This window comes from Balaenoptera acutorostrata, chromosome 17 (assembly GCF_949987535.1).
Source record: "Balaenoptera acutorostrata chromosome 17, mBalAcu1.1, whole genome shotgun sequence".
NCBI classification, from domain to species: Eukaryota; Metazoa; Chordata; class Mammalia; order Artiodactyla; family Balaenopteridae; genus Balaenoptera; species Balaenoptera acutorostrata.
Window position 1 is genome coordinate 80,541,112 of NC_080080.1, and position 19,360 is coordinate 80,560,471.

The window sequence follows — 19,360 nt, forward strand, 5'->3', positions numbered from 1 at the left end:
GCAAAATAACTTCTTCAGTATTTTTTTCTAAAAGAAAGTGGCTTATTGTCAGAAAAGTTATACCAACTCTTATGCCATAACCAGCACTGCAAAATCCCATAAACTCAAGGGAAAAAAATCGATGAAGAAACCTTAAATATAATTGTGTACATTGTCTTTATGTTAGGGAAAAAATAAATAAGGTCCAGGGAATAATCAGATTCATAGTCTAAAATAAAACTGAAATTACTTTCCCTAACTTTTGTTCCCCTTGCAAATATCATCTGCATATTATCCTACTTTTATGTGTGTAACCTAAGATTACCAGTGATCTCTTTTCTCCTTATTCTAAATATTCAGTTACTCAGTGGTGATTATTGTGGCCTTCTTGGCTTACTCCAATATTAGATTACTATAGATTTCTTGTGCCAAATTAGCGGAAATCACTGTTGCACATAAGAGTGATTCACTCTTTTTTAGTTGTATTTATGTTATAGAAGCAGCATCATTTTAAGCTTAAAAGCTTTTATATTTTAGATTTGGATATACTGTACCTTGGAGTGCATAAGGTAGTTGTATTTAAAACCTTTCAAAGTACACTGGAACTTTTATGGAGATTCTAATTTAGTTACGTTTAAAGGAGTCCTTTTTTTTCTTTTTAAGAGTGGCCATTAGTATTCTGCTATAACATCAGCCAGTAAGATTTAAAGTTTCCTGGTTCTTCTTAACTTAGACATTTTAAGTGCAAATTAACTAGAAAAGAATAGAAAACACCAGGAGCTGTCCATGGTAGCATGCTTTTTAAAAAGTTAGATTTATAAAATGCATATCTGCATACTCTGTGTAATTGGCTTTATTACCATTTTAAAAGGTCAGGATTAAATTCTTATTAGATAAATTAACTGGGCATATACAGTAGTTATTTGCAGGTAATGTAACAATCTTATGCTTACAATTCAATTGCAAAACTTTAAGCTTCCATAATGTTAATGAATGTTTCTGGTTGAAGCTTTAAAGTATTTATGAGTAAATAAACAAAAATCACAGGCTATTAGATATGTAATTATTTAGGTTGACATTAATAGAAAACCACAGTGCAAATAGTTTCCATGGTAGTAGGGCAATGCGAACAAACATCAAAAAATGTAACTTGTATGACTTTATTGCTCTTGAAATTAATTCTTGTCCTTATGTGACCTGCCATGTCTGCTATAGAAATCCAAAAGATCATAATTGTTTGATATGAAGTGCAAAAAGAAGAGTTAAATTGAAAGTTTAACATCATGAAATGCGAAATCCCAAGCGGTATATAAACATTAAAAGAAACTTTGGACTGCTAATCCTAGGAAATGAGTTTTATGGATTGAATTCAACAAGGCTTCAGAAATGGTTCCATCTGCTGCCTAGCAGCTGGTGAAAGGATAAATTTAATTCATTAATTCATTTGGAAAAAAGGATCCAAAGTAGTAAAGACTTCATTGCTCATAATGCATATAGGTGAAAACACAAACTGAAATCTGGTCCAATTGATCATCCTAGATAATGAGCTACATTTTGTCTTCCCTTTTTTACTAAAGGTCTTAGTGACTGAGTCAATACGGTGTTGATTTTTATGATAATAACCAATCATTTCCAATCATTTCAATGATAAAAAAAAAATCAGGGAAGTTTAAAGTGAGTCACGATTTTTAATCCAGGGAACTGTAGCATTACAAATTATACACGTTCTCATTTTGTGTATGTGTATGTGGGTAGCAGTGTGTGTATCTATGCTTACAATATATATACGTATCCCTACTCTAAATCATATATATCCCGAATCACTTCAATGAACTACTAATATTAAATGACATCCTCCCCTTTGTCGAAATATTCAAACTTATTTAGTACTCGAGATGAATGCAGATAAAGCCTACTTCTGATTCAGAATTCATTTTTACTCAAAAGTTGCAAGGTTCAAAATAACACTTGTTTTGTTTTCTCCTCTTTCTACACTTCAAACTAGTTACTTCAGCCTCTGTTTTCACCCACACGCTGTAGAGGACTTCAAAAGATAAAAAGTTGTACTTGAAGTTGTCTTTCCCCAACTCCTTTTCCATGTTAATTACGTTGACATAGGACATGGAAAAAAGATCTGGTTGGCTGGATTGCACGGGACTTTTTAGTATCTTTATATAAAAATGGTAGAGGTTTCATGCCCAGCTTCTTGAATTGTTTAAATTTAACCAACACGATGAGGTATTGAAAAAGTTAATGTTGTTGAATTCCCTTTAACTTATAATCGTATTGGTGGATTTTTTTTTAATCTGCTGGCGTCTTAATAAGATTGAGTTTCCCCTTAGACGTGTATAGCTCACCTTCCCCGGCAAGGTAAATGTGTCCTGGTTGCTAGTCAATTGACTATGATAGAGGTAAGAACGCCCCTGACCTGATTCAGCAGCCAGCATCCCTTCGAACCCTTCTTTTCGGATGGTGATTTCATGAATGGTTTTGGACTTTTCTTTCTCTGTGGTCATGGCTCACTGTGGTGGGTTTGTTTGCACCCTGTGGGTTAGGTTAAGAATCAGGGTTTATGCATTTACTTGTACTGTTGCATTGTTTATACAGCTTTGGTTTAGTTTTGATCTTTTTTCTTTTTCTTTTTTTTTTTTTTTTGCCTTTGAGGCTCTTCCACAGTGTCAGCTGCTGACTGATAGTAGGAAAAACGGCCTCGTGGTGTGAATGAAAGGGACCTAGCGGTTGGTAAACAGAGATAAGGAATAAATAGAGCACAGGCAAAAGGAGATAGTTCTGCGGGGCCCAGATTGCTGCCAGTCTGTTCAGGGGAGATGCAGAGCCTGTCGTTTTCCCAGATTAAATTAGTGTGCGAAATCTCCAGTGACCTCCTCCGCTTCTCCCCATACTCTTTAGCCAAGCTGAACAGCCTCTGCTGTAAAGGGTTCATTTTATCCAGCAACTGCCTGGACAATAGAGCTCTCCCTGATACTTACGGACAGCTGTCGTCATTCCCCGTGCTGTCAGCATTTCATTTTTCATAAGAGTTAAAAGCGTTTTTACCTTGTCACGGAAAGAGGGCAGGAACGTAACTTTGCCAGTTCCAAGGCTGCTCGGGCAGCGGGTAGGACTGGGGCGGGGGGCAACTTCGGAGTCAGGAGAAACTGCTAGAGGATGCGGCGCTTTTTGGTTTTGCTAATAAGATTAAACTAAGACAGAAATTAAATTTCAAATCCGGGTTCCTTGCTCAGAGACAATATCTTTGATGCTGAAAGTTCGGTTTTAAAAAAATTAAGGTCACCCATGCCAACTAGAGAATTCCGCTCCGCCTGCTCTACCCTTGTTTTGGCTAAAGATGCATGCATTTTATTACCTGCGAGTAACCACCCTTAAATAGGAAGCCTGTAAGATACCTCGGGAGTCTCATATTTTTTTCTCTCTCCTTTTTTTTAGTGATTTACTGCAAATATATTCAGCATTTGACTGATTAAATAGACCTTCGGCAACCTTGAGGGTCACTGTGTAGAGTATGTACATAGAAAATGCATCAGCCCATTGTACCCTGGCAGCTAATGAGATTGGTCGTTAAGTAAATGACACAAAGCCTACAAAAAAAGCTTAGCAGCTCACTAGAGTATCACAGAGTGTCCCTGCACACCACACAACGACACAAACACTGGACTACCCTAGCCCACCCCTGCTTTATTCTACATCACTGCTTCCCTGAGGTCATCGTGAGAGGCAGAACAAAGGCTAGGAGGTACGGGTAAGTCAGTCTGGCAATTAAGCCCCAGGGAGAAAGTAGAACAAATCTTAGCCTAACCGTGGCGATGCAAGTCCGATTCTCGACAAGTAGGTCAGAATGAGGGGATTTTGCTATCACTTCTGGAAATACTGCTTCAGTGATCAAAGCTCTTATGTTGCTGTTATGGTTGTTTCGTTTTGCCATTTCATAAAAGTTTTTACATTTCAAAGTCGAGTGTACTCCAAAATGCAAGGGAACCTGAATTGGAGAGGTGGGCTATTTGCTGGAGAAAGGGGGCTTCTGCAAGTGACGATCATTCAGGTGTGTGTGCAGCTCTGAAAAACTTTCAAATGCATGAGGTAACTCTGATTTTAGTTAGTCCTACTGCTTTTAGGAGACAACAGAAACTGGGGTATGAATGGGTGCAGTGAAGTTCTTTCTCGTTAATATAAAATTGTCCCCTCCACTAGTATGTATTTAACAGATGTGGGACAACCGTTTCCTCGATCAGTATCTTAAAAATCAATCAATCAGACACAACAAAACAAGGAGATAAAAGCTCCTCTTTTTTTGTGTGTTCCAGTTCTCTTGAATCTGCAAATAAAATCATTGCTGTGACTCTGTAATGTTGAGTAGGATTAGTGGTTATTTGCTTGCTGGACTTGGGGAAAAAAATCAAAGCTATCTGACACTGAGCAGCACGGGGGTACTGTGTCCCTTGAAAAATGCATTTAGTATTGAACTATAACGTTGCAGGATCCTTTTAGAGAAACATGGCAACAGGAAGTTGCCAGAAAGTCTTATTTGCCTTGCTGAAATGTCTGTCTGCCTTAGACGTGTGTACTCAGAGGCTGTTTAGTTCAAGAGAGAATGATATTGTTCCACGACATTCAGGTAAATTCAATATTTTATTCTAAGAACCGTCAGCTCAGTGGATTGTCAACGGTTTAATAAACTCTGACACTCTCATTGAAAACATTTTTTAAAGTATTGTTAAGTGTGCTGTTTTAAAATAGATGGATTCATAATATCCGTGTATAGATAGGATTCAATATAGGATTCAATTTTTGAAGACACTGTCATTTAATATCAGGATGGCATGTCATCTGTTCATGAATTAAAACTCTCCATATTACATAGAAACCAGTTTGCAAACTTGCATTACTTGCCCTGAAACATTTTATTTATGTAAGAATATGGAAATATTATGATACAGAATAAATTGCTTACTACTGGTATTCATGGGAGATTCATAATAGTTCATAATATGGTCTGGGTGACCAGAGGTCACGTACTTTTTTGATTTTTTTGTCTTGAAGTACTTTTCTCCTTCCAAATGTGTTCCCAACATTCATTTTCTTTATATGAGTCATTTAAGACTGTATGTGTAGAGTATATAACACATATTATGTATTACAAACTCTAAGTATTATTTTTATAGTAACCAGAATTTAGAGGGAAATAGATTTTGTGAAGAAAGTGGTATAATTGCATCTTGTTCTTTCAAGTAAACTATATGTAGGGGAGAGATACTTTGATTTTACTTAATTCAGATTTTTCTAATATGTCATCTCATCACCAGGCCTCTAATGGGACAGAACTCGTGGAAAATGCAAGCTGTCTGAAAATGGCTACTCTTACAACCTAACAATTTTGGTTTAAGGCAGAGTTATGCAACTAGGTCATTCTTCTGGGCGTTCTAGGTGCATGAGGTTCTCTCTCTGTGCTGAACAATTTAAATCTGAATCGTGTGAAGTATAATTTATTTTTTCTGCGGTTGCTCATGTTCATCATGTTACTACAGGAGTGAAATGTTCAGAAAACACACAATCCTTTCGGATGGCTGTACGTATTTGACTGCTGCCCTTCAGTCCAGCAAACGGTGGGCAATCTTGGCCCAAGTCTGTTAGTTGCATCACTGTGGATAAAACTGAGTGGGATTACTTTCACAGAAATATGATTGTCACTCTTCAAAACAAAATCGGGCTGCGTTGTAATTAAGATCACAGGGCACAGATCCTTACTTTTGCTTTATGTGAACTTGTTTTCACCAGTATTAGTCTTGAATTGGAAAGAGGTTTTTAAAAATTTAACTGAAAATACCCGAAGAAAATGGTTTTATCTGCTGTATAACTTGCTTCTTCAAAGAAATGTGAGGAACTTCATTTCTGTTGACAGAAGGAAACTTCGTTACTGAACTTTTATGCAGATTGGTTTATTTGAGAAATAAGTATTATAAGTTCAAAGGATTGTATGACTTGCTGTGGGTAGTACAGGGAGCTCATTTGCAGCCCTAACTACCCACCATCTAAGCAGAACTATGACACGTTTCCTAGAGATAAGGCCGTCGTTATATAAGTGTCATGTGAGTGACACAAAGTAACCAGAGAATCTACCCCACTCCCTTCCCGAGTTCATATGTTTGAAACCTGGCTCTTCCATTGACCAAATCTGTGGTCCTGGATAGTTATTGAACTTTTCTGGGCCTCAGTTTCCTGGTCTGTTAGATGGGGGCCAGGGTGGATAAATCTTGCCTTACAACTTCTGTGAAAACTAAATAAGATAATGTAAGTATCTAAAAAGCTTTTGCTGCTTTAACTTTCCCTTGGCGCTCGAACCAGTGAGTGGCCCTGCCGATATCAGGTGAAGACGCTTCCATGTTTTCCTCACCCTTACAGAACTCTTTCTCATGTTTTTACTTTCAGAGCCCTCAATTTTGTGAGGTTCCTTGAAAGACTGTGAAAACCGTTTTACATGGCTGCGTGCTCGTATCAAGTCTAAGGTAACAAGTTAAAAATACCAAATGTATATTGATATATGTGATTAGATTGATTATGCATAGCTTTATTAACAGCAATCAAGTGTATGCTAAAATTTCATTACATTTCAACTTCAACTTTCTATAAGCAGAAACACTGAATTTCATTTCAGTGAAATTGAAATTCATTTCATTTCAGTGAAGTTGAAATTCATTTCATTTCACAACGGAATATCCATAATTTAAATATTTAGTTACAGCAAAGGTCTTTATCTACTACTATTAGGTTTACTGCTCATTTTTAAAAATTAGTATCTTTATTTTTTGTCCCTTTGAGATTTATTTCATAAGGTTTTGACTTAGATTGTTTCTTTTAATTGATACTTTGATTTGGTAAAAAAAATTTTCTTTTTCAAGGACATTATGATTGGAAAATATTTTATTCTATGAACTATTTAAAGAAACTTGAAACTAGTCGACGGCTAAATATTTTAAAATTTCATTCCAGTGAACTCTAAGAGATACCCGAGTGTCCTTACAAGTATTTGAACAGTGTTTTGTCAAATGTAGCATCAAATTTATAAGCTTTCAAGTACGAATTTGTTACTTTCTTGGTTTAACTCTTCAGATTCTGATTGTAAGAATATTTGTTCTGATAGGGTTTGACCTGTACGTTTAAGTTGCAACTTTGTGAGAATTCTGTTGCTAAGAAGAATTTCTGATCTCATGTATCTCATATCCACAGGTAAATTGCATCAACCTCAGAAACGTGAATGCGTTCAAAGTCTTACTAGTGACTTATTTATACTACTAAGTAGTATTAACTACAAAAGTATAATAGCTTTTAAAATCAGAGCATTTTAATTTATTTGACTTAGTGTAAATATGAAGGTATAGAGGTATTTGCACAATATATGTTCTCCAAATATTCCTAAATATTATATTTGTTGGTTTATCAGAGTAAAATACCTATTAATTGATATGCTATTAGGATGAAGAGTTACACTTGGTATTTCTATGAGAAAATATTTACATCATGATTTCATTGCCAAATAAGTATACCAATATGGATGGTACATTTTCTCCACCTTTTCCGAAATTTACAAGTAACATAGGTAGTTTAATTTAATTTCCTAAATTTTGAGTTTTTCCTCATGAAGGAAACATGGCTCAAGGCCAGTGTGTAAACCTTGCCTCACCCTTTTTTTTTTCAGATGTGTCATATACGTGTCCAATTTCTACATGAGGGAATTCATGCTTGGCACGGGACAAAACTTAGTTATCCGGACTTGCAATGTTAGGCAGAAGCAGCCAGAAATGAAATGGTTAATTATTTAAATAGAATAAACAGTATTTTCATTCCTGGCAAGTAGATTAAAGAGAAAAAGAAAACAAAAAACGAAAAATTTTGTTATTGAAAACCTAATTTGTAAAAGAATACCATCAGCTAGGAAGATGCATCCACTCTTTGCTCTTTCGTTTCTGTGGCATATTTGGTAGGAATTAGAATGAAGGTATTTACCTCTTTTAAATTTTCTTCTTTCAAATAACAAACAATGGTAGGGAATTAGTCTTAACATTTCTTTGCTGAAGGGTGAAAAAGGGGTGAGGGTGAAATATGCTCATGAAGAAAATGAAATCAAGAAAAGATTGAAGCTGATAAAATGACTACTCCAGAAAAGGGGCAAACCTATTATGTACAGAGCCCTTGACCTTTTTGTGTGTGAAATATACCAGTGTCTACCAAAAGGGTTAAACAAAATGCATTCTGTTGCATCTGCTTACTAAATCCCTTACTTTAGTAGAAATTCAAATTTTGTAAAGATTATTCGTTTTATTGATGCATATAATTATAATCACAAGCCATCTGCTGATTTGGCAGGCATGGTTAAAATTCTCCAACTCTCATAACCTTTCAAGTACTGTGCCCTTGGGACTCTATTTCACTTTTATATTTTGGAAAACATGTAGGGACAAATAAGGGCGGTCATCTACAGAATGTCAGGCCTGAGGAAGGGAAAGAATGGAGATCGGGGTACCGTGGTGGGTATTTTTAATGGTAGAGGAAGTTATTTTTTCCTTTTCTTTTTTCTTTTTTTTTTTTGCTTCTGACTTCATGAAGCATTATCCTAGTTCTATGAGGTATTTAGGAATTTTTTTTCCTAGGGATTAAAGCTCTACCTTTTCACTCCTGAAAGGCAGTTTCTAAGTCTAAACAAAACAAACGAATAAAAAACCTTTCCGAATATTGCTTGCATTGGTTTTCACAGGTAAATGGAATCTATTTCACCGAGACCTTTTGAGCTAATAGAATATTCCACTGGTTTTATTTATCTGAAATGCATTTGGCTGAATTACCTTCCAGCCATAGATTTCAGATTGTAGAACAGTTTGTACATTTTGATGTGGATCTTTGGTTTGAAGGTCAAATTTCCAAGCGTTTTTGTAGGAAATCACGGGCTGATTAGATTTCCTGTGGCAGGAATCTTCTGGTAGCCCTTCTTTGCTCCCATAAACAGTTGAAGTTTGGTGACATCCCATGCCTGCTTCACTTACTTCCTTGGGACTGTTCCTACATAATCAAACCTGGTCAACCCCGGAGATTCCAACAACCAGGTTTTGTGGTCGGAGATGGTATATAGGCCGTATCACAGCAGATTGCAAGTGAGCTGAGGGGGACGGACAGAAGCCGTGCGATCCCAGGACTTGGCTTTGTCAAATGATGGAAACACACACCTCCGTCCTTCCCTCTCCCTAACACACGCACGCACTCACACTCAACGCACACCTGTTAAGTCAGCAACCCAAGAACTATTTCTTAGGTTTGGCCAATAAGAAAAAGAACTTCTGATACAAACATTGTGCGCATGAATTTCTTCATAACAAGGATGATGTACGTGACAACAGTAATAAAATAGCAATCTTTGTCCTTCACCAGTGCACGCGCTGTGCCGGCCCTGTGTTAAACCCCTACGCGCGTCATGTGATGTAATACTTGTAAGACTTCCCTTCGTACCCCTTTTTAGCGGATAAAGCAAATGAAGCTGAGACACATTCAGGTGCTTTCCCTGAGGTCACCAGCAGGATTGAGGCTTGAGCCCAAATCTAACTGTTCCCCAAATCCATGCCCTTAATTTCTTTCCCTGCTATGCAGTCTCTGGGCACAGAGATTAGGAAAAAACAAACATTGTCAGTGACATAGTGTCAAGTGACACTGGGTCCCACGGACTCTGGGCTCTACTCACAGCCAAGTACGGTTAAGGGTTGAATGATCTTGACTCGACCAGTTGCTTTATTTTGATAACATCTGTCACATTCCGGGCTGAGCTTGGTGTCCACTGGGGTCCTTTTCGTTCCTCAAATTCTATAACTCCATGAACTTTTATAAGGAAACATCCCAAGATTTGAAAAACAGTTCACGGGCAGCATGTCTTCGGTATACCTAAGACATAGATGTTTAGCAGGCCAGTAACCTTGGTATCAGAAGTAGCCTATGCTAAGAACTGTATGAGCTTTAGCTCTGAGACTAAACATCACATCGAAGTTAGACATTTGCCAAACAGCCAGAAATCTTAGGTCTGTGAGCGTAAGCACAGATACTTGGAAACCCCTGATCGTTGCATTCTTCTTCTGAGAATTTTGGTGTCGAGCGGAAGACATTATTTTTTTCTGCTATGATAACAATACCACACTGACCTGGTGCTACCCACTATTTTGAGTCCAGATATGAATTCTTTTCATTTTAACCACAATCACAGCGAGAGCAAAAGCCGATAGGTGAGGTCTGCCATCATCCCCGTTCATAGATGAGGAGACCCCCCCGGGGATATGGATAAGCCTGTCGGGGACTCAGGGCTGCAGGTCAGAGCCCGACTGACCCCGCCCGGCCCTGTGGCCTCGGGCAGCGTGGGTTACACAGCCAGCCTCTGTGCTCCCTTCTCTCTGTGGACTTGTGAAGATTTCACTTTGCTTAAAAAAAGGTTTGGAAACATAAATTACAGATTACAAATATGTTTAGGCTCATTGTAGTATTTATTTTTGCATTTTAGATCTTAATTAGGCAGTTACTATTATAATACTCATACAGTTTCCTTAAATTATTAATAGAAGATTAACCCGAAAACACTGTTTAATCTTTTGCAAATACCATGTTGAAAATATAATACTGAGTAAAAAGAGTCAAGTTAATGAGATTGGACAAAAATCCTTTAGAAGAGAAACTGTATTTAAAATAATTTTATTCTTCTCAGTATCTAGCATAGGAACTTTGAACATTGTGAGTTCAAATGCAAAAGTGTTTGTTGAAATAAAGAATCTAAGGATGAAGAGTTTCGATTGCAATGGAACTCTTGCTAGGTATTGTAGATACCACGTGAAGTTCACAGGAGATTAAAATATTTTGTTCCAGCTGGATATGATTTAAGATATTGTTTGTATTTATAGTTTCCAAGAGAGTGAAGTAAGAAATGTAAATATCGGCACTAGAAAACTGTGAACAGGTTATTTAGGCTCTCAGTTGACTAAGAAATATTGTCTAGAAGGTTCCAGAAGTATAGACAGTGGATGTAGGACGTGGCGCCTGCCCTGAGGGACTTTATGAGCCAGAGCAAAGCACGGTGGTGTAGGTGAAGCCCGCAACCTTGGCTGGGTCATTGTTCACGGGATGGGGGGCTTCCCCATGGCCGGTGCAAAGATGAAATAGGCCACGGCCACACGTCACTCCACTCTGCCACTCGGCCCTACTGTATGTGGGCCAGAGCACCTCTCCAGGCACAGTCAGTTTTATTTTCCCCTAAAAGGTAAGGTTATGGTCTAAAGAATAGAATGACCACCTTTGCCTAGCGGTAGCCTCAGGGAAGATTTCATAGAAGAGGCATTTAAAGGGCCTTGAATCCATCCAGTCAACCAACTTCTTGAGAATTTACTATGTTCCAGCAACTCTGTCACGCATGGAGGGTACAGACACAAGTATTGTGAGATCTCATACCATAGCAGGTGACACGGGCAAACTGGCGTTCACAGTCCCAAGGGGCCCATGTTATGCAAGAGACAGCCCCAGGGCAGCCATTTGAAAACCGGTCAGGAGTCATGAATGACAGCCATGTGGCTGGGATTACAGGTGGCTGGGTAACCAGGTGAAGAGACTCAGAAGGAAGAGGTTGTTTAGAGGAGAAGCTGATGTACATCTTGAACGCAAGCCAGCCAGGTGGTAATGCCGAGTATCCAGTTGATCCGTGGATCTGAGATTCAAGGACGGGATCTGAGACAGAGGGATGGACATTTGGACGTGGCTTCCAAGGAGAACGCGCGGAGTAAGAAAAGGATCAAGATTAGCAACTCCGGGAAACCTCAGTGTTTGGCGGGAAGATGGAAAAGGGGGAGCCAACAAAGGAGGAATGTAGAGAAGGCTGGAGAAAGCCGGGATTCGGGGAAGACAAGGACGTAAACGGCTTGCTCAGGAAATAGACTGACGATGCAGCACGAGACGCATTGACTAAGAGGTCACTGGTGGTCTTTCCAGAGATGCTCGAGCTGACTCGGGCCGGGAGCCAGGTGGCCCTGGGCTGTGCAGGAACGATGCGCTGAGAACAGAAAGCCTCCGGGGATTTTAAGAAGTTTGACTCTGAAGAACAGAGTTAACAAGATATAGGGAGAAATGTGTTTATATACTGAAGAGAAGGAACCAGAAGACATCAGGAGGCTGGAAAGTTTGAAGATAGGGATGAAAAACAAACTAGATCAAGTAGGAAGCAAATGTAATAGAGCCCAATGGAGAGCCTACCGTGAGAAAGCATCAGGGTACCTCTCACCCTAAAACCGGAGCAAGGGGGAGAGGAGAGGATGCAAATAAAAGGATGTCTGTACATGTATGAGATGAGATATTGGGACCATTCAGAGTAGACAGGAGTTGATGCAGATAGAAGTAGGTCTGTGCATGTAAGGATGAGACATTAGGACCATTCAGAGTAGGTAGCCCCCAAAATTTTCTGTAAAGTTAGGCAGCAAAGTCCTATTTCAACTCTGTGTGGAATGGTTTTAAACTGTAAGTGCCTTTAACATGTTAGTTTTTATTAATTATTACATTTACATCATATTAAAAACAACAAGTTCTACTTCACTCCTAAATGTTATGCATAATGGATATTGGCGTGGAAACTCAGAAGACTGAAGAGAACCAGAGGAGCTAGGGCTTTGAGCTGTCTTAGAAGATGCAGACGATTAGGAAGGGGGAAGGGAAGAGGAGAGTGTCTGGGGCTGATGAGGAAGAGGTGAGCAGAGGGGGAGGGGGAGGGAAGGGGTTGGCTTCTCTCCACCCAGGATTCGTGAGGACATTGGGAGCGATGAGTTTGTCTCATAGCAGGCAGCAGATCCATTTTTGTTCTTTATCGCTCTCCTTTTTGTACTCTTCCTTGATCTACACTGAAGATGGAACTTCAAGGCTGTCTGTCGCTTTACCACCTCCACCCCAGAGGAGGTCCACCTCCTCACACCCAGATGACCGCCATGGCCTGGATGCTGACTTCCCTGCTTTCTCACCTCTGCTCACAGCTGTCCAAGGGCATCCTATCCCACTTAAAACAAAAAAAAGACTCCTCACTATGGTCTGTATGGCTCGATCTGTTTTTTAAAACAGCTTTATTGAGATATAATTCACATGCCATACAATTTACCCATTTAATGTTACAGTTCAATAAAAGTCTTTAGTATATTCAGAGTTATGCATCAGTTTTAGAACATTTTCCTTCCCCCCAAAAGAAACTCTGCACCCCTTAGCCATCACCCTCCAATGTTCCCTCTGCCCCAAGTTCTAGGCAACCACTTATCGACTTTATGTTTTCGTAGATAGGCCTATTCTGGAAATTTCATGTAAATGGAATAGCATCATGTGTGGTCTTTTGTGACTTTTCTTTCACTCAGCATGATATTTTCAAGGCTCATCTCTGTTGTATCATGTATCAGTGCTTCACTCTTTTTTATTGCTGAACAATATTCCATGGATTGGATAGACCACATTTTATTTATCCATTCATTAGTTTATGGACATTTGGGTTGTCTCCACTTTTCCACTATTATGAGCAATGCTGCTATGAACATTCATGTACAATTTTTTGTGTGGACATATAGGTTTTTATTTCTCTTGGGTATGTACCTAGGGGTTGAATTGCTGTATTATATAATAACCCTATGTTTAACCATTTGAGGAACTGCCAGACGTTTTTCCAACACAGCTGCACCATTTCACATTCACACCAACAGTGTAGGAAGGTCCGATTTCTTCACATCCTCACCAACACTTGTTATTATGTGTCTTCCAATTATAGCCATCCTAGTCGGTGTAAAGTGGTATCTCACTGTGGTTTTGATTTGCAATTCCCTAGTGACTAATGATGTTGAGCATCTTTTCATGTGCTTATTGGCCATTTGTATGTCTTCTTTGGAGAAATGTCTGTTCAAGTCCTTGGTCCAATTTTAATTGAGTAATTTGTCCTTCTTTTATTGAGCTGTGATCTTTTTTATACATTCTGGATAGAGGGCTCTAACTCTTTTCAACCTAGGCACAGTTCTTGTACTCTTTCTTAAATGAACAAAGATTATTATTACTTCAATTTAAAATACCCCCATCTTTTAGAGTATTTTCCTGTAGCGCTTATCACTGCTTCAAATTGCACTGTACACTTATTGTTTCCTTGGTTCTTGGTTTGGCTCCCGAGAATATAATCCCAAGAATATAATTTCTGTCTTGTCCATCCTTGCTTCTCCATCTCCTCTCTCATGATGATGAAAGGTTGCTGTGCTTAAACACATGGACCTTGCAGCGAGAGTCCAATTCCCAGGGCTTCTCATCAAGAGCTGGGTGACTCTGGGCAAGCATTTGACTTCTCTGTGTTTTAATCTCCTCATTTGAAAGATGGGAAGAATTAATAATCCCTGATTCACTTAATTGTTGTGCAAAATGAGTTAATATATAAAAATGTAAAGCATTTACAACAGTATCTAGCACAAAGAAATAACAGAATGAAAAAGTCAACAAAGATTTTTGAATGAATACTTCATGAATTTTCCCACTAACAAAGAAAATGGTCTGTTAAATTTCCAAAGATTTAATCAGCCTCACCAACACATGTCCTCACCATGACCAGGCAGGGTTATTAATTGGGTACCACCTACCTGTGGGCTTTGCATGAAAACTGATCTCTTTGGGGATCATGGCGTCTTATAGAATTTGTACTGTGTGCCAGACGTTTTATGAGTGACATCTCATAAGTCCTCACAGCTCTAGAGGGAGGTTCTGTTATGGTATCTTTTTAACAGATGAAGAACCTGAAGATCAGGGAGGTTAAATACAGACCTGAGATCACAGAACTAGCAAATGTTAGAGTTAGGATTTAAATTCAGGTTGGCGTCACCCCTCTACACCTGCTGCCTTGGGCCAGGGCTCAGGGTCTCCTGTTATCAACAAGCATTTGCCAGGTCATTTATCACTGTATTTCCCCACATATGGTTTTATGGTTTTTACCGTATTTCAGAGTCTCCATACTCTTAGCACGCATTACTGATCGTCTAAACATTCTATCCCATTATTTTCAGTCTAAACGAAGCACAGAAGTTCTCATTCCTTGAGTTCGTGGGTCTTTCCAGGGTTTGCTCAAAGAAAGACATACAGGCTCCACCTGCCATTTTAGCCAGTGCTACACGGCAGGAGAAACCCTGGCATCGCACATGGTCTTGAGCACCAGCTCAACTTAAATTAGGAATAATAATGTCACCCTCCTTAGGTTGTTGTGAGGCTTAAATAAGATAATACGACCATGAGATGCCTAGTCTGGTGTGTGAATCAACATCCAGGCACGATTGATGGCAGTGATCGCTGAAAGCCTCCTCTGATTTTGTGTTTACATCTTGCCTCCTGCAGATCACTTAAAGCATCGTCCACCACTTTCTACTCCCCACCACCTCCTCTGTCTAATTTGAGATCAACATGTTGCTTAGCACATGCATGATTAATAATACTATGTTTCTTCTATTACCTTTTAATTTTATTTCATGACATTTTAAGAACTGCCCAATTAAGTTTCTTTAGGCATTTGTAACATGCCAGTCACTCTTCTATTTTTAACATATGACTGAACTGGCAGTGACAGTCCTTAAGTTTTAATTCCCCCCCCCCCCCACTTTGAGTTAACATCAATGGTTATTAAGGTTATTAATAGTTACATAAGTTTTTTGTCCGTTTTTAATTTGCAAAGTTATTTTTAATTTGTAAAGTTAATCTCAATTCACAAGTAAACTGTTCATAAGATTGTTATTCTGTACATCACTCGTTTTCAGATATTAATAATCTACTTTAAGCATTACATTTATTAGTCTTACAAGTTGATCTACCCTGTATGTTTTCACCAGCATAACTTTTTGCTACATGCTCTGGATACTTTCATGCTTTATCTTTAGATATTTGATCCATTGTTTTCCTAAAATTCATATCCCAGAGGCAGTGCCTCGATCACAGTTCCCTATTTTCTTAATAATTGGTCAGTGGTCCTCAAATAGTCAACACTCTCATTGGGCTTCTGGACTACGGAGAAAGCAGAGAGGAGATTGTCCTGGCCCTGCAGGAGCGTTCAGTGAGCAGGGGGAGAGCATGTCGAGGGTGATACATTATGGGGTTAGGGGGGCTTCCTTTGGGAACACAGAACCACACTTGGGAGGAGGAGTTAAAAGGTGAGAGGAAACCCATCCAGGTTACTTGGAGGCCAAGTCTTCATTTCATGAGCGTTCTCATTATTCACTTTGAAAACACACTGTATAAATTAAGTCTTTAAAAGCAGGAATTCCGTAGTTCTTCCAAGGAATTTTCTTCTTGAACACTTTTCGAAAAATTTAAAGTACCCCCAAAATACGTAGTCTGTTACCTCTGATGGAAAACTAAGATCAGATTCCCTCAGTAACCTGCCACAGATAATGAAACACTGGAATCTAGAGAGAAACCAGCAAAAACGAACGAAAACCAATAAAAATAACAGACCAGAATTGGATAAGCACAGGACAAAGTGCCTGACGTGAACGGTCCTGACCTCTCTGTACAACCAGATGTTCAAATGACCGAAGGCTCTTATTTAGTCTGATTCATTGTAACTCTTAAAAACCGCCCAAGCAGAGAGATCGGTTAGGATCTTGACACAACAGTCAGCCGTGACAGCACAATGCACAGCTGACCTGAATTTGTAGGATTATGAGTTCTTCTCTACTCAAACTATACATCCTGATGTTTGTGCTTCTTCAGGAGAGAGCTCGTCAAACCCATCAGATGGTTCTCCCAACTTACCAAGAAATAAACGCGGCACCCTCTTCTCAAAGGTTTTCATTTTATCGCCTCTTTGCTTTGTTCGACAGAAGTATCTGTGCTATGAGAGGGGCACACACCTTACACCCCTCTCCACTCTACAGGACCCCACCTGTTTATATAAACACTTTTCCCTCTTCTCCAGAAGAATAGGTGCTTAATGAAGATTTGAGCGAATAAATTAATGAGTTCATTCAATAATACCGTTCTATACGGAGAAGGTTGGTTATACCGGCATTAATCAAATTCCTTATTTGTGACATTATCTTGTATTTAGATGAGGTTGATACTTTTAAAATAGCTTTGTTAAATAAATATCAGTGGGGTAGCAAGACATAAGAGGCGGTGAGAATTCAGAAGGGGCATTGATTCCTTTAAAATTGTTCTCATTTGTGAACAAACTTCTGGTTACTGGGGGGGAAGGGTTGGGGGGAGGGATAGATTGGGAGTTTGGGATTGACATGTACACACTGCTGTTTTTAAAACAGATAACCACCAAGGACCTACTGTATCACACAGGGAACTCTGCCTAATACTCTGAAATAACCTAAATGGGAAAAGAATTTGAAAAAGAATTTGAAAAACTGTTCTCATTTGCTTACTGCTATTTCTTATATTGAGCCATATTCTCCCAGCTTTACTGGAGTGTTGTTTAATAAGTTCACATTTGAGGACACTAGATAGTTTTTCCTGGCCTGAGCACATCACTGCTAAAGCACCTAACTTCTGCTCCGTGAGTCATTTTCTGTTTGGAGAACCACCCTCCATCTCGTTACTAAAACACTCTTCAACAGTGTTTCCTTCTACAATTTATTTTACTACCAACTGCTTGTACTCTCCTAGTTCTAAAATATGTATTCCAATGAACAATGTTGAAGAATGACCTTGTAAGAGCTTTGTCACTGAGGTATTTACCAGGACAGCGATGTAAATTTATTTTTAGTATTAGACTAAAAGGTGTTTTCATCCTTCGAGAAGTTTTCGGGATAATGTGTTCTTCAAAATAGCAGCGATCAGAACACTTCTCATTGCGTCTATGAGAAACTCGCTGTGCCACTTAGAAATAAGTCAGAATTTACTAGGGCTGGTAAAACATAGACCGTCTCAAGGAAATACGCATCATTGCTTGACATGGAAATTCATTTTTATGATATCGTTTTTAATTAATTCATCCTCTTATTTTATTCGCTTTGGGCCAGGTTAAATGGTGTGCAGTCTTAGATCTGTAATTTGTGAGCTTACATTTGATAATGGCACCTGTAATGAAGAAGTACATAATTGCTGTTTCTTTCTCAACATGAATGGCTTCAACTGAAGGGAAGATCAAGTTCAATAAGCTATAAAGTGGTTCTCAGAATGTACTCCAGTGATGGGCCAGAACATTCACTTTTTATCTGTTCTTTTCTATCATAAACTATTAAATACAGAGCAAATACATAGCTCTAGAATAGAGTGGGGAAGTGCCTCTGTTCCATGTGGATGCAGGGGATTTAGCCTTTGGGACTGGAGTTCTTCAAAGCCTGTATTAGTGACTCTCTAAGGCAACGGTTCTCGAAGTGTGGTCCCCGGACCATCAGCACCTGCATCACCTGGGAACATGTTGAAAAGGTACACTCTCAGGCCCTCTCCAGACGACCCTGCAGGTGACGCTGGCACTGGCTGATGTTTGAGAACCACTGCCCTGACACTTTGCTGTTCAAAGTGTGGCCTGTGGAGTAGCGGGAGCCCCTGGACCCTCATTAGGATTACAGGACCTCGGGGTGTCGGAATCAGGACCTGCACTTTAACAAGACACCCAGGTGACCCTGATGCATATTAGAACCTGAAAGCCACTGACCTGAGGGTTAGAGCAGGAAACCTACAGGGGAGGGTACCTGCCATTCAGGGGCATTTGGGAGGCTGTCAAAGTGGGATCAGTGGATGCTTTTTTTTCACTGCCCAAAATATATTCAAACACCCTAATTCAACTTATTTATATTAGGGAACTGTGGGAATAACCCTGAGAGTACAGAAAGAAATGTTTACAGATAACAGCATGAAAAAAGAAAAGAGTTCATGTGTTTTGCTTATTTTATAAAGTAGTTAATAGGTCATTCAGCCAACAAAATACAAAACCACGATGAAATATTACCTTTAAACCTTAATTATTTTCAAGGCAGTATTACCCATTAAATGTTCCCTAGCTTTTGATATTGTGATTTCTATTTTTTAATTTCTTTTGGTAGAAGTTGTTAATTTTATTCTAGTGTTTACCTTACATCAATATATCAATACTTCTGTTTTCTTTTTTATTTCTCTCCTTTTTTTAAAAAAATATAATCTTTTACTATCTGATTTGTATATTTTAAATGATATACTTTGAATCCCAGTTATTATTTATACCACTTCATACCAGTGATTTCATTCCATTTTCCAGTTTTTCTATCCCTTGTCAGAACAAAAAACACTTACATAGTATTCCTCTATCTATAACTCCATCCTTGTTTGTCTTGATTTTGCAATTAAATAAATGAAATTCTGACCATCTATCTTTTTGCCAAAA

The 19,360-nt window shown here is 38.8% G+C and overlaps 1 protein-coding gene across 1 annotated transcript in view; it reads left to right on the forward strand.

Moving 5' to 3' along the window:
* The first annotated feature begins 6,459 nt into the window (after positions 1–6,459).
* The window catches only part of ST18 (ST18 C2H2C-type zinc finger transcription factor), a 122,822-nt gene continuing 109,921 nt past the window's right edge, over positions 6,460–19,360 (forward strand). The window contains exon 1 of the mRNA XM_028163154.2: positions 6,460–6,500. The gene's annotated coding sequence lies outside the window, so the exon portion shown is untranslated. The remainder of the gene's footprint in view (positions 6,501–19,360) is intronic.